Source organism: Meleagris gallopavo, chromosome 4 (genome assembly GCF_905368555.1).
Source record: "Meleagris gallopavo chromosome 4, MGAL_WU_HG_1.1, whole genome shotgun sequence".
Lineage (NCBI taxonomy): Eukaryota > Metazoa > Chordata > Aves > Galliformes > Phasianidae > Meleagris > Meleagris gallopavo.
In genome coordinates, this window is record NC_139407.1 from 169,330 (window position 1) to 184,517 (window position 15,188).

The window sequence follows — 15,188 nt, forward strand, 5'->3', positions numbered from 1 at the left end:
CTGCCTGCCCCTCCCTTCCTTGGAACTGGTTGTGCAGATGGAGGTATGGAAATGCTCCATGTTGGCAGTGAAGTGACCACATCTGATAAGAAAGTCCAGAGCTATAGGAACCACTCTGCATGGAAGGATTTAAATGGTAAATGAGAATTTCCCCTTTTTATTAACTCTGCTTTTCTGAAAGAAGTCAGAAAAAACAGGTATGGAAATAATTCTTTCCGAAGAGGAGTGATTCTTGGCTAATTTGTCAGATAATGGTTTTGTTCTTTTGGGGTACAAGCACATGCGGCTTGGCAAAATGTATGATTAAAAATCAGGGTGTCTTGAAAAGGAATTAGCTCCTAGGATTTGTTAATTGACAAAAAAGGAGCCATTTCTTTAATGTACTTCAGTGTCACTGAAGGCAAGTATGGATTCATATTTCTGAAATCGTCTTGCATGTTTATTTGCAAGTAGTGTTAATTGGTTTTGGTTTTTTTCTTCAAGAGCAATAAAATGATGACATAGATATAAGGCTTAATGTAGCCATAGCTACAGATTAACACACTGGCTACTTCATCTTCATCCTGTCATCTCTCTGCTGCTTTATGGGGAAAGCAGGCTGACATGGTTATTAAATCTGGCAGCTGTGTTGTACACACATGGGAAGCAAGCAGAGCACAGCAGTAGAAAATGAGTAGCTTTCAGATATCAGCCTTCCTTTTACTGCTACGAGATTTGAAAGGCAGACTAAAAAACTCTCCTTTTTGTAATCACCAGTTGCTGAAACAATGTGCAAATATTACAAATACTGTGGCAAATGTAAGTATTTTTTCCTGTGCAGTGCTTTCAGATTGCTAATTGGGATTTCAACCTTTGTGTTCAGCTTGGAAAAGCAGAGAGATGAAAGCTGAAAACATCCTGAGAGTGAATGCTTCTCTGCAGTATTGTTTTGTCTTTCAGTGGAGAAGCTGCTGAGAAAAAGGGATGTATGAAAGCTATCTGGAACAAATAGTTTGCGGTTGTGTTTGTTGATTAGGGGGAGTCTGCTTACCACTTTATGAGGGGAGAAGCCTTGTAAATGCAGGAGATGCTTCTAGATAGATTGTTTTCTGCGTATATTAGGTAATACTAGATACGTAGTGAGAAAGAAGCTTCAACATTAACATGCTTCTTGTGAACATGCAGGAGAGAACTCTGTCATGGTACTTTTCACATTGAACCTTTAAAAATTCATACATGCAGATCCAGACTTCTTATTAAGAATCTCAGCAGTACCTTATTATTGGAACTGCAAACAAATAATCAGCGTAAGGGGCACAAATCTGACCTGCTAAGAACAATGAACATACCACGGTGAGCAATGCATGCTTTTAACCCATTTTACTGTTTACACATGAAGAGAACATTTATCTGATGCATGGGATGGAGGCAGGACTGTAAGGTGGTTGGGAAGTAATGGAGTTGCAGGTTTCTTATCGCTGCAGCGATACCATAATGAAAAGAACCAGCATTTGTTAGTGGGGTTTTTTGAGCTTGTGCTAAGGAAGAAACAGTATCATATTTGTTAACTTCCTTTCTGATTCAAAGTTTCTGTAGAAACATTGTCCCATGGACTTCGTGAGTAGTGAATTCTTAAGCTATGAATTAAATCTGCCTATTGAAAACAAATATACAAGTATGCAAGTATCACATAATTGTTTGACAAATACAGGATGTAGCTGGTTTGTTGTGGATGTTGCCATGTCATGTTTCTTGCTTTGTTTACATGATTTGTTATTTCTTAGGCATACTGTAGGCTTTTTGTCAGCCTTGTGAAAAACTCATTATAAAAGATAACGGATGTCTGCCATTAAGCAACTAGAGAGAGAATTGTTCTCTGTGAGGAAAGGACTAAACATATTCATAGTACTACTACTGTGTCTCTAATGCTGTTGTAACGCAGGTTACATGTTTTGTTCATCTGTTGTCTTGAAGCTATTTTTAATACTTCAGCTTCATTTTGCAGATGTATACATAGAAATGCTTGTCTTCGTTGTCACAACTGAAAAGAGGTTTTGGAACTTCTCTTCCTCTCATCTCCCTCTTTCCTCATACGCAGGAGAAAAAAAAAAACAGAAACTCATAGTTTCCATGAAACTAAGCTGTGTAAATGGTGTTGGAAATATCCAAATAATTTTGTCAGGACGGTATCTCTGATAAAAGCAGATTTTATTCGCGATTGCAATGGCGGGCGTCCCGCAAGCAGGAGCGCACCTATGGACACAACATGACAGCCTTTATACCCTGTTTTCTCCCCCTTGCCTCCCCCCTCTCCCCTGTTTCCCCACTGGCTGGGTACTCCAGGTTCACAATCTTATCAGAGGATTTACATTTGTTATTTAGTTGTTAATTTGTTTGTTATCTGGTGTCGCCATCCTGTCGTTTCCAAGATGTCTCAGTGCTCTTCTTGTCGTATTGATATGGTGATTTGCTTCCAAGTCTTCGTTAAACAAGGATCACCGTGGTGAGGGATGATGTCAGGCCTTCCGATGTCTCTTCAGGCGCTTCCTCGGGCATGCCATGACTTGTTCTCTGTTTTGATCTGGTACTGGATATTCTTGCAGTGTGTATGACATAATATACATATATACACCTATATACACCTATATACAGAGCGTGCGTCCCTGGGAAGGGTTATCTAGACGATAAGTGATGTAAACTATGAGGGATCTTCCCCAAGTTAAGCAGAAAGACTCCCAGAAAGAACTATGACAGTGGAGATTATGAAATAAAAATATATATTATCCAATTCTAATGCAGAAACAACATTTGATTCTCACAATGGTAATTTCTGATGGCAGCTCTGGAGCTAGTTTTCCCGAGCCTGAGTGGCAGCTAGCCAACTGCTGAGGCAAGCGGTGACCTTTCATGACAATGTCTCTCACAAATATATCAAAATGTTAAAATGGCAGACATCAAATGCCATGTGCATAGGAAAAGGGTTGTCAGCTGGAAGGCTGCAGCTGAAGGCAGTTAATCTACTTCTTGACTGGATTAAACATTGAAAGCTGCTGCCTAAGTCTATAAATCACACAAGAAAGAATTCATGTGTGTCCTGAATAATTTCAAAAGTTCTTCTGGGAAGATCTGGGGATGGATAAACGTTTTCAGAGCTGTTTCATTGAAGATCTGCTCTGGAATGTCCAGACAGATGTCCAAAAAAGCAGCCTCTTTGCCTTTTCTTCTGCACTTTGCATCAAATACCAGTTTTCCTCCCAAATCTCTCATCCACAATGTAAATTGATTTTGATCAAAACTAATCAGTGCTCATTGATGTGCAGCAGGATGCTGAAATTCTGATACCATGTGCAATGACTTTTAGGCATGTGCACACTGTCTCCTGCAGTTCTTGGTGCTACAGCCCTGAGGTGAAACCTCATTTGTAATTACATGCACTGATGCTTTGTAGCTTACTTTGAAGGCACTGAAGTCTGACCGTTCCCATGCTCGATGGTGTCTCAGCTTCTCGTAGATACCTTTACCCTCTGTAAACAGTACAGAATTAGATCAGTGATGCTTATAGCCAGCACTATTGGTTCTCTCCCTGCCAAATATTTCTGAGAGGTGTGAAAACTGCCTCATTCTTTACCTCGGCCTGTAGCAAAGCAGTATGTGCAGCTGATCAGGAAACTAACCTGTTTACCTTTTGGTTGACCTCAGAGAGTAAGAAAGCCAGCCTTGTCTGGGCAGTTTGCAACTGGCTACAGTTCAAAAAAATTCTTAGTATTCTCCAACTAAGGCACAGGGTGTACTACTAGCATAGGTAACCCCTGCAAAGCAGTCAATGGCCAGACTTCATGGCACAAATTCATTGATTTTTCCAGTATTCCTTTATTTCTCCTTTATTTTCAAAACAGTTTTTTTTGTCACTCCGTGTTTTCTCTCTTGCTACAAGTGAACAATTTTCCATCTCTGTTTTAATGCTCTTCACATCTACTTTTAGAGGAAGCCCCCTCACTCACTAGCTGTTTAAAACTCAGAGCATTGCATTCCCTGACCACCTTCTTGTTTTGGAAAGGCTGTCTCCATATTGGTCTTTTCTTTCCAGTCAGTATTCTGTCCAGTCACTTCTTTTTTTATTTCCCTACAGAAATTATGTAGCACATGAGATAGGTAAGGACACAGTCTCTTAAACATATTACAGAAATTAAACTTTCATCCTCTTCTCTTCTTTTCACCTTCTCTCCTTTCTTCCCTCCTTCCTGTCTTCTAATTTCTATCTGCTTTCACACAAGCACGTCTATGATTTGGGACCTAGCAAGATGTAGAAATTGTTTGGCCTTCCAAACAGAGCATTATGCATACCTAGCTGAGGAATAAAACAGTAATTTATGTATGAATTAACGTGACCAATTACAATAAAGCTACCTAGCAAGAGTTTGGGATTTTAATATTCAAACAAGTCATATGTAGTTGTAATCTATTTTATTATACATGATGTGGAAGAACAAATAAAATAAGGATGCTGCTACTTCTCTGTGGACTTTGCGTGAAGAAGGAAACCAAGAAAAATAACTGTGTATATTCATCAACAGTTATAATTTGTTTTAAATCTAATCTGGTTATTTAAAAACAAACAAACAACAACAAAAAAAAAAAAACCAACAAACATGCAGTGTCAGATCAGCTCACTAAACTTGTCAGTCATTACACCTGATATGAAATTCTGACTGCAGCAATGGCATTATCACTTTATCCTGCATATTACGTTATTATTACTCTTTACTATTGTTGTAGCACCAGTGAACACTCTTACAGGAACAGCACTGTACAAAAATGTATTTATAGGTACTGTATAGAAACATAAGATAATCCTTGGACTCAAATTTAGAAGCTGTTTTAAAAATAAAGCAAGAACTTAGCCATGAGAGAAAGAAGCAAGTGTTTTAAATATGACCCAGATATAAGAACCCTTATCATACAACTAGTTTTCTCATTTATTTTTTTATCTGAAGAATACAGAACATTATAAACAAAGTGATTCTTAGGATACCGGATATTGAGAGAATGCCTAGATAAAATTTAAAATTGTAATTAAAATAAGCAAATGACATAGACTTACTGTTACTTTGTTTTAAAGCTATCTTATTGATTCACACAGGATAGCTCCCTTGGGCTGTAACTGCTTAGCTATGAAGTTAACAAGACATATTAATTGAAATTAACTCCACTGACCAAAGCATGCTACGATTACAAATTGTTGCGGAGTACTGATGAAGATTCCCCTTAAAATCATTAAGACAATATTTTATTATTAACTTTGTCGTTGTCAATTACCAGGTTAAGAAGGTTCATGATAATCTTGATCACTAGGACAATAATATGCATTATTAGGTTCAATGAAGAATGTTTACCTGCGTTACTTACACGTTCTAAATTTCAGTGTTAATTATTGGAATGAAACAGCAGCAGTGCGACACTTCGCTGAAAGACAGTAACTGATTTGTCAGGGATCATGTACTGTGACTCAGCCAGGTGAACAGTGGGCATTATAATATCTGTGTTTTTTTGTGTGGCACATTTTCCTCATTTCTCTGCTCCTTACCCATCTTGCAAGTAGCTTTCAGAAGAATTCACACGTCTGTTAATATCACCTTTTCTGCTACTTTTTGTTTGAAAGTAATATAGTGAGATAGGCAGTATTTTTTATACCTGTAAAGTAGGACTGAATCTGCTATCAGTCAGAAGTACAGTGCTGTATTATAATATTCTATTCCATTCTGAACATATTTCATTTATTCAGTTTGCACAATCTTTAGATCATCCTTCATAAGCAATATTGTAGCATGTGAATACAAGCTATAACTTAACTGAGCAATGTAACTCACATAACTAAGCAAAATTGCATAATTAATCTTTCTGAACATTTATATTTTGCAAACCACTATGACTTCTTAGTTCCAGTTTTAGTCTGAGGGCATAAACCTAGCTTACATGCAGGAGTGATGCTAAAGAATCCCAGAGGATCAAGGTACAGTTGGAAAGATACAATACCTTGAACTTCCAAGTTTTTCCTCTGAGGTTGAAACTATGCTTCGCAATAATATCTTCATCTGTATTAACACTGCAACTTGTATAACTATGACAACATATGCAAAACTAGCAGTGGGCATTGGTATGAATAAAAATTTAAATGTATTCTGACAGCAGCACAGTTGCCACTTCTTTAAAGCAATCACAAGAATCTAAATGAATAGAATAGAATAGAAGCTGCTGAAGATGAAGTCTTATTGTACTCATTAAATGTCTTATTTTTCCTTCCATACAGGGAGCAATAAATAAAACTGTTCTGAAAGATGATTTGCAACCATGCAATTAATCTTTAATCTAGCTTGATCTGGTTAGATAAAGCAGTGTTTTATCAATCTGGTTAGCCAGTACTTTGAAAGGATTTTGCAGAACTCATTAGTTCAGGAATATTAGGGCAGGTGCCTCATTTATTTTTTTTTAAGGGGGCTCTTTAAGAACCAAGTGATCTTCCTCTGCTGAATGCATTGTTAGGAACTAGCTTCTTTTCCTCTTTGGATGAAAATAAGTTCACTGAAGTATGTCTTCAGTTCAGCCTCAGCATACAGAGAAATTACTCCTCCGGGTTAGCAAGGCTAGGGTTTTTCTTTTTGAAAGAGGAGATTGATGTGTCTCCCTTGATATTCTGAGTGCTGCTGGGCTAGCACATCTGAATCCATAGGCTGTTACTGCTTTGTTACATCATGTGTAACTCTCAAAGAGATTTTAAATTTGTCATTAGTTCATGCTGAGGCATTAAGTAATTGCTATGTGAAAGTGAAACAATGAGGCTGAAAAACTATTAAAGAATTAAATCAACTAAAACTCCAATTATTTTAGTATGCTTGGGGTTGCTGGGAGAATAAAAATATTAGTCTTGAGGCAAGATGAAGCCAACCTACAAGTGAATGTAACTCAAATTGCATATTCTCATGGCAAAGTTTTACCTTAAAGAGACTTCTAACAATTGTCAAGTTTTATCCACAGAATGGCAAAACAGTGCTTTTCTTTACACAATCAAGACTGCAATTTGAAATGGAAAACAAATAATGTGTTCTATTTATTTTTGCTTTTAAGAGCATACTCAGAGTTAAAAGAACGAAGTTGACAACATCGAGGACTTTGTATCGTGCTTATAGTGAACACTGTAGCATGGACATCAGAGATCTTCGAGAAATCAATAGTTATTGATGAGGAAAGACATTATGCTCATGGTAATTACTAGGAGACTTGTGATGGCTTGTTTTGATTCTGACCTTGATTCTACATGTGGGAAGATTATAATGACAGCTAATTCCAGTTTCTAGAAAGAAACGTTATTGTTTAGTGTCAATACAGACAAGAGAGGACCATATTGCAAAGAGCTTGTTATTCTTGTATCTCAAGAATTAGGAGTTTACATTGTTGGGGCAATTAAAGGCTTAAGGCAATGTTTTTAACAAAACAATTCTGTCCTTTAAAAGTTTTCTGAATAATTTTGCATTGCTTTATCTGTGAAAATGCAAGAGCAGTCAAATACAGAGAGGACCTCACCTGATTTCAAGTGCTGTGGAAAGCAGAGAGAAGAAAGCTGTCTGATGCTCCTTGATCCTTAGCCAGCAAGCCCTAGGAGAAATTAGCATGGGTGTTAAGCAGCCCTGATTTATGGAACTGGGAAAAGGTTACTTAGATGTTTTAGTATCAGAGGTCCCACACTAACCTGATCCTATCTTCTGAAATACCTTTTCCTTTAAGTGTATTTCCTCTCTACTTGTCACTGAAGCAAGTTTGAGGATGGTTAGAGCAAGAAGTAGCACATCACTGTATTGTCATTTGTGCTCCTGGTGAGCAATCCAAATAAAGGTATTTACGAAGGAGAGCTCTAAAGAGCTCTTTAGAGAGCTTGATTTAATTGAGTATGGAAATTAAAAGTGCTGGCTGCCTGTCACACTATAGTTCCCCAGGTCATGAACTGTGGTCTCTTTACTGAACTGCCTGTGAGTGGCTGTAGGTACAAAGAAGTCCTTAGTAGTTTGTTTATCTCCTGAATCAGAGCAGTTGCTCAAATAGCCCAACTTTCATGAGGGAAGATTTGATAAAGAGTGCAGCTGGGATGTGGTTTGTTCAAAAAAACTCCATCCATCATTTTCCAAAAGGCGCAATGAATGGCTTAATTGTTATTGCTAATGATTGTTAGCCACTTTATTTGCTATAGACAAAGTACGAGCCAACTCAGAGAAATACAGTGACAGGCATTTTTCCACATCTTGTCCAGAGAGATCCAGAGCTATTAAACATAATTCTGAACAAGGAAAGGAACACTAAGGGAACAGTGTTAGTACAATATGCAAAATAAAATAAAATAAATAGTATTTTGTGTTGGGGAAATTTTACAGGGAAATAAGTAAAGACACTGCTTTTTGAGAGAGCCACCTGTAGGAACACTTATCTTCAAATCAAAGTGTTTCTTTCCTTCAGTGTCTTGCTGGTTTAGTTTGGCTGCTTGTGCTGAAGTGGATTCAGTGAGCACTATTTAGTTCCCTTCTCTGCTGCAAGGCTTACACTGAAGGCCATTTCTGGTGCAACCTTCTATATAAATTTCAATGCGGTTCTAACATCTCTAGAGGACTTCAGAGAATATCAGTGTTTGCTTTTCTTTTTGGATCAAATTTTCTACCTGAATGGGATTTATATTTTATATGTTTACATATATGTCTCCTCTTACTATCTGATTGACTCATCCTTTTTTGCTGTCCTTAATCTATCCTTAAAATTACAAAGAAATATAGGTTTAAAATAATTGCATTAATTCAAACAATTGCTTAATTTTAGCAATTATCAATGCCTCTTTCTGTGAGTCTCTTTCTGCTCGAATCAGTAAGCCAGTAAGAGCAAACAATGATCAGTTCAGAGCTAGAATCCTCCTTTAACTGTGCCACATTGCTGATCTTGACAAACATGCAGAAAAGTACAAGAGAAATTGTCAAGGCCTGCTGTTCGTCCAGACACTCAGTACCAGGCAATATTGCCTCACTAAAGATTTTGTTCCTTGCATGCATACAGACTGCAGTGTGCAAGCTATAATCTAATCCATGTCATAGACAGACAACACAAAAGCCCTGGCAGGGCATTGGTCTGCAATCTGCTGAAACTGTTTTAGGAGAAATCAGGGAGTCCATGCTCAAGGAATGCAGCAGAACAATCATTACTTATAGAGCAATAAGGAAACCAAATGTTGAAAGAAGTACTTTATTAATATGTTTTTCTAATGGCAGGTAAAAAAAACAGAACTACAAGCAGATTGAGGTAAAAGTGATTTCATATTACTATAAAATTATCATAATGGTGCTGGATCTATACTACAGAGACTTTAGTTTTTTCTCATTCTGCATATCTTCAGAAAACCTTTACTTAGATAGCATTGGTATTGTTTTAGCATAAATGTTTTTCTTTTAGTTGCTAACAGTAGAACACATAATATCCCCAACTACTTTGCTGGTCAGCCAATATTTCAAAACGCTCTAAGTTCCTTCCCCCAAATAACGTTAGCAAGAAATCTGTGTAGATATATTTCTTTGCAAATAAAAAGCTACTAAGCTGATTTTATAATCACACCGAATGAAATGTTAAATATCATCATGTTTAATTCTCAGACATGTTCTTTGTACTTCTATAATAATTACAAGTATGTTACTATTTGGATTTTTCCCCCTAACTTACAGTTGCTTTATCTAGATGCATTTTTATACAACCATTTTCTTAAGGAGATTGTTTTAAAGGCTTACAGAATTCTAACAAAATATGTATTTCTGGAGCATTATATCATTCCATGGATTTCTCTTCTTGTGAAATCAGTGAGTCTGTGTGAAATGGAACTATGTTCTTTCAGTATGACTTAGTTTGGTAGTTCTGGTTCAGTTTTTTCAATCATATAGGAATTATTGATAGCATTGGTGCTTTCATTTCTGCAGTTATCCATTTCTCTCTAGACTTTTTTTGTTATTCTTATTTTTAATAAGAACCTTTGTATACTCAGTCTGCTAACATTGTCTGTTATCCTTTTTCACCGTGGTTCTTACATGTGTGACTGACAGAGCTCTCTTGGAGTATTTTGATTTTCTTTTTTTCTTTTTCTTTTTTTTATTAGGCTGCTGCATTATTATACAGTATAATTAAATCCAGACATGGGGGCAGTTTGGTCATGACTGCATGACAGCTTTAGCCATATGCTACTTGGATCAGGGATTTTCATGTTTTAATTGAGTTCTCTTGCCTGGATGAAGTGTATAATGTCTCCCGATATTAAGCTCTTCCCCATTCCTGCTGTTCAAACCCCTATAACAGAGATCTGCTTGCAGACTAGTATGGCTCTGTTTTTATAAGAAACAAGGTGATCACAAGGAATCTGACTTGAAAACACCTGGAAATTATCAAAAATTCCCTCCTACTGTCCATTTATATGAGGATGCTTTTGTGTTTGCTTGCAGTCTTCTTGCAGTAAACTGCCACCTTTTAAAGCTATCTTTAAAAGCATTTGTTCATTCATATGAATGATTCTGATTTTTGTTGCCTCTGCAGTTCCATTTCAAATATTTAATTATTAAAGTGTTTCCACATGCTAAGTAACTAACACTTTCTCTAGACTTGCTAGGTAGAAAAGCAATGCAGATGTAAGCTGGTGTCACATTTTCTTGGTATCTCACTCACCATTCAGCACCTTGACAGCTTGCATAAAACAGATAGGCAGTGTCATTCATTCAAGGAGAGATAAACTGCTGATTTATGCTGAGAATGGGAAGGGATGAGGGGGACATGTCACTTCTGCACTGTGAGGTGCAGAACAGTCTGGCCATTATTCGGAGTGTGTGTGTGTATGTGTGCACATGTGTGAGGTGAGTTAATTCCTTTTAGTTCCTGGCTAAATCCCTGACTGACCTCATTGATGTGAGACTGAAATCAGCAGGAGTTCTCATATGCTTGAAAGGAAGGCACATATTAAAGTGCTTTCCTTGAAACAAGATCACTGTATTGCTAATTGAGCATTTTTCCTGTGATGGGCAAATATCTCCTTTTCTCTGAGCATCCTTTGGTCTTGTTTGCAAAGGTTTGGTTCTGTGCCAAACAAGTGAGTGGGTAAGTTCACAATGAACAGTGAGACATTGCTTTCTTGAAAGGAGTCTTCTAATTTTTCGTATCTATTTGTTGTTTACCAGCAAAGTCTTCACAAAGAGTGCTTCTGAATATTTTCCCTGAGTTTCCCTAAGTAAGCAGGGACATCTCTACCCAGAAAAAGTTCACGTTATAAAGGCCATATCTAGTAAGGGAGATGGCATATTTTTTCATATCGCTTTTTCTGTTCCAAAGATCCTGGTTAAAATGTTTATCGTGTTATTTGGAAAAAGCATTCCTTGGAGATAAGTTTTCTTGTGTTATTTTAAATTAGGGTGGATGTATGTGCTGCTGGCATCAGTGGCTTCTTTTAGAAGTACCTGACACTCCGAATGTAGGTCTGATCCAAAGGCAAAGCATTTGTCCTTACGGAGTATATCTGTGAACTTTAAAGCTAATCAGAGCTAAGGGTTGTTTCAGCAGCCTTCGAAAAATCCCACTAGAAGTAGATGTATCCTGTTGTATCTAGATTCATTCAGAGAATTTAACAGAGAAATGGCTGTAGTGTAGTACAGCACGGCTCAAAGGAGCTCATAGCCACCCGGGGTATATAGGAGAGGTTCTTTTAGGGCGGCATGGTCTCCAGCACAGGCTAACTTACTTTGCATGTGTCAACAATAGCAGACAGCTATTTTAGAGCTAGTTTTCGTATTTCTTGCTACTAGTCACAGTGCAGTCTAGACATGCCTTGAGGCTAAAAAACTCTGATTAGCAGACTACTAGATGACATTGGAAACAGAGGATCATGCCCTGCAAGTAGGATAGAACACATCTGAATGGCAAATAAAAGGCCCACACTAAGAGTAGTTTGTATTCAGAATGCCTTCTCCAAGCTCTGTGAACCACGTCTTGAACTCAGGGAGAGAAAACAGGGAGAGAACTTGCATAAGAGGGAGAATTATCCCCAGTGCACGTATTTTTGGATGCACCTCTCCTTTTTTTTGTATATTTGTGTTATGTTTGGAACGAGTGACCTTAGATGTGTCAGGAAAGTAGAAACAAAACTTACAGAAAAACTACATCAATTGAACTGGAGGGAGAAAAAAAATCCTGTCTTACTCTCCCTTTTTCTTTCTCTGCACCTTGACGTTGTCCAACAGTATTTAATTGGCACTCCAGTCAAAGTCCACACTGAAAGTGTTCTATTTTCCAGCCTACTCCTTTTGGAAATAAAATCTTGCTAACGCAGTTGCCTGTGTTTATCAGCTCTGCAAAGATGACTTTCCTAAATCAGTATTGGAAACAATAACAGTTCATATGTCCAAAACACCTTTGATGAGAGTTTCAAAGCACTGTAAATGTATCCACAAAGTGGATTAAATAGGTAAGACATAATATTGCCACTTTACATAGGGGTATAAAAGTTACATCCCTAGTCCACACCTAGCTATAACGCCAGTGATAGTCAAATAGGATAGAAATTATCTGGCAGCTGTTGTACTTCAACTATTTTAGCTTGTTTCTCTCCACACTGCTTCTACTGCTATAGTATTTTTTTTTTTAACATTATAATTTTATAGTAGTATGCATTTTTGCTGCTGTGATGGAGATAAGCAAGTCTCTGTGTGCAATGCACCATTGTTTCCACTATTAAGTTCTGGATGGTTATCTCTAATCTGATCCTTGGTGTGACATTACTGATGAGCATGGAGGATGCATGACAAGCCTTGAGGATATATAGACTCTGAATGAGAAGCTGGCAGACATCCCAGCAAGACTTCAGTGGTGTAGGAAGGAGAGTAGTAGCAAGTCTGATCTTTCTGGGTAGAGAGCCATGAAGAAAGAGGTGCTGACAGCAGTTGTTTCATTAAACCATTTGGAGCACAGGGATATTTCCTGTAGTGAGATGTGACCTCCAGGGGCTGGACAAATCCGGAGCATATTTTCTGGTATTTGCTTGTGCAATGAGGTATTTGTGTGCACGAGGCACCACAAAAGGGTTAAATAGCTCCACAGTTTGTCCCTTGCTCTCTAATTAGAAAATGGTCCAAGAGCTCAAAGTTCAAAACACACGTGATCTGAGTTGGGAATAAACCCAAGTTCCCAATTGATTGCAGCCTTGTGTGTTAGTGTGCTGTATTTGCACATGATCTCTTCTTCTTGCCATTTCTACAATTTCTTTTCCTTTTTATAAAAGAAAAAATGGAACAAAAATGGAACAATTCATGTACAGAGTTTCACTTTTGTCACTATCTAAAGTATTCTGTAGCTTGAGCTTGTGTGCTTTCTGGGAATAACATGTTGACCCACTTTATGATTGAAACCAGGCCAGTTAAACATGACAAAAAATCTTCTCGCTCCACTCCATTCTGTAGTGTCTATGGCTACTGCTGAGTAAACTTAAGAAGTCTACTTTCAGAAAAGGGATGCAAACTGGCCTGAGCTTCAGGGGAGCTGAAGTTTCTGGTTGGCCTCCCAAAGGGCGACAGGGGCAGGCAAAATGATGTCCAGCTGGGACAGTGTTTGGAGAACAAAGGACGGAGGGTGAGACTACGGAAAGTGAAATAAAATAGTTTTACTGAACAAAGTATATATGATAGAAGCCAGATGCAAAGATAGCCGGAGAGAAGGCGGCAAAATCAAAATGTTACTCTGTGTAGCCTGTAACATAGGGAGTGGGCAAAGTTCAGTTCTGATGATTCATAATCCAAATGCTTTGCTTTCAGTTGCAGAAAATTTACATATTTTCCTTTTTTGCCCATCAGAATCTTTCTTCTATTTTTTTCCTACAAAATCAATTTTTTTTTTGTTTTCAGAAACATGCATTTAACTAAAATAGAACCTCTATTTGAAAATATTTTGTTAAAAGATTTTAGTGCTTGCTGGAGAACAAGCAAGTGTTCTCAAGAGCTTTGGGATCTTGTGTTCAAGAGTGCCGTGATTTTGCAGCTCGTAGTTTTAGGTCCCACCCCAAAATGTTTCTGGGGATGATAGTCAGTTTTCTGCTAGTAGAAAAAGAAAATGGAAATTCCATCTCCGGCTCTTTACCTCTCCTGCTTCTGGCTACAGGATGATTTCTTTCATCTGCTGGATCTCCTGCTATTTGACATGGCAGAAATGAGTCAGATCACTAATCTGTTTGAAAAGTATATCCAGCAAGTAGAATTGTCTCTGTGAGCTGTCACACTGCTCCTGGAGAAGTATGTGATGGAGGGGACAGGCCTGTGCAGCTGGGAATTGTGATGGGGAAAGAGGCAGGAGTAACCCTTTGGTAAAAGCAAGCTGTTAAATGGGCTTGGTTGCCTCCAGAAGCCTCAATCATGGTTGGCACTTGGGCTTGCTCCCTTGGCAGTGCTGGTAACAATTTTCCTGTGTTGTATAAGGACAAAGAAGCAGTTTCATCCTTAGCATAATTAAATGAGTGGAGTGACAGAAGTTATACCCAGAGTGACTTTGTTTAAATGTGCCTTTTCAACAAAGTCAACTAAATCAGCTCATTCTTCTTGTCTCTTTTATTTCTTTATTTGTGGCTACACTGAATTAGCATCTTAAATAAATTGCCATGGGAATCAGAGATGAAATAGTTAGCTTTCTTTCTCTTGTCCATCTACAAACAGCCTTTTCATAGCAGTCTTTTCACAATTTCATGTATTCTGTTAGAGCACTTGATCTATCTCCATCAAGGCCTTTTGGTATTCATTCTCTCCATTAAAAATCAAGCAGCAGAAGATTTGTAAAATATGGTATACGATTGATTGAAAATTTCTAGCACATATAATTTACATGTACTGATGGAACATCTTTCTGAAGTGACATGTAAAACATTTATTGCTCCTGACGTTCATTCTGATACATTATTTCTATGTTTTGTGAGCTGTGGATTGTAGAAAAGAAAGATACATTGATTTGACCAAAGAGGGGGTTCTGTGCGTAAAAGACAAGGTAAAAAAAGGGGGTTTTGTAGGAAGAAAGAAGACTGAAAAGGCAGGCCTTGTGACAAGGGGAGCAGTCGGAGTGGGTCTGTAAGAAAGGAGAAACTCTTAAAAGGCCTTGAAGCTCTAGATGAGAAAGCTTTG

At 37.8% G+C, this 15,188-nt stretch overlaps 1 protein-coding gene across 1 annotated transcript in view; it reads right to left on the minus strand.

Moving 5' to 3' along the window:
* Nucleotides 1-2,168: 2,168 nt before the first annotated feature.
* The window catches only part of LOC146544387 (uncharacterized), a 29,280-nt gene continuing 16,260 nt past the window's right edge, over nt 2,169-15,188 (minus strand). Inside the window, exons 4-6 of the mRNA XM_085221923.1 lie at nt 7,558-7,629; nt 3,433-3,503; nt 2,169-2,575 (exon numbers count right to left, since the gene is read on the minus strand). The gene's annotated coding sequence lies outside the window, so the exon portion shown is untranslated. The remainder of the gene's footprint in view (nt 2,576-3,432; nt 3,504-7,557; nt 7,630-15,188) is intronic.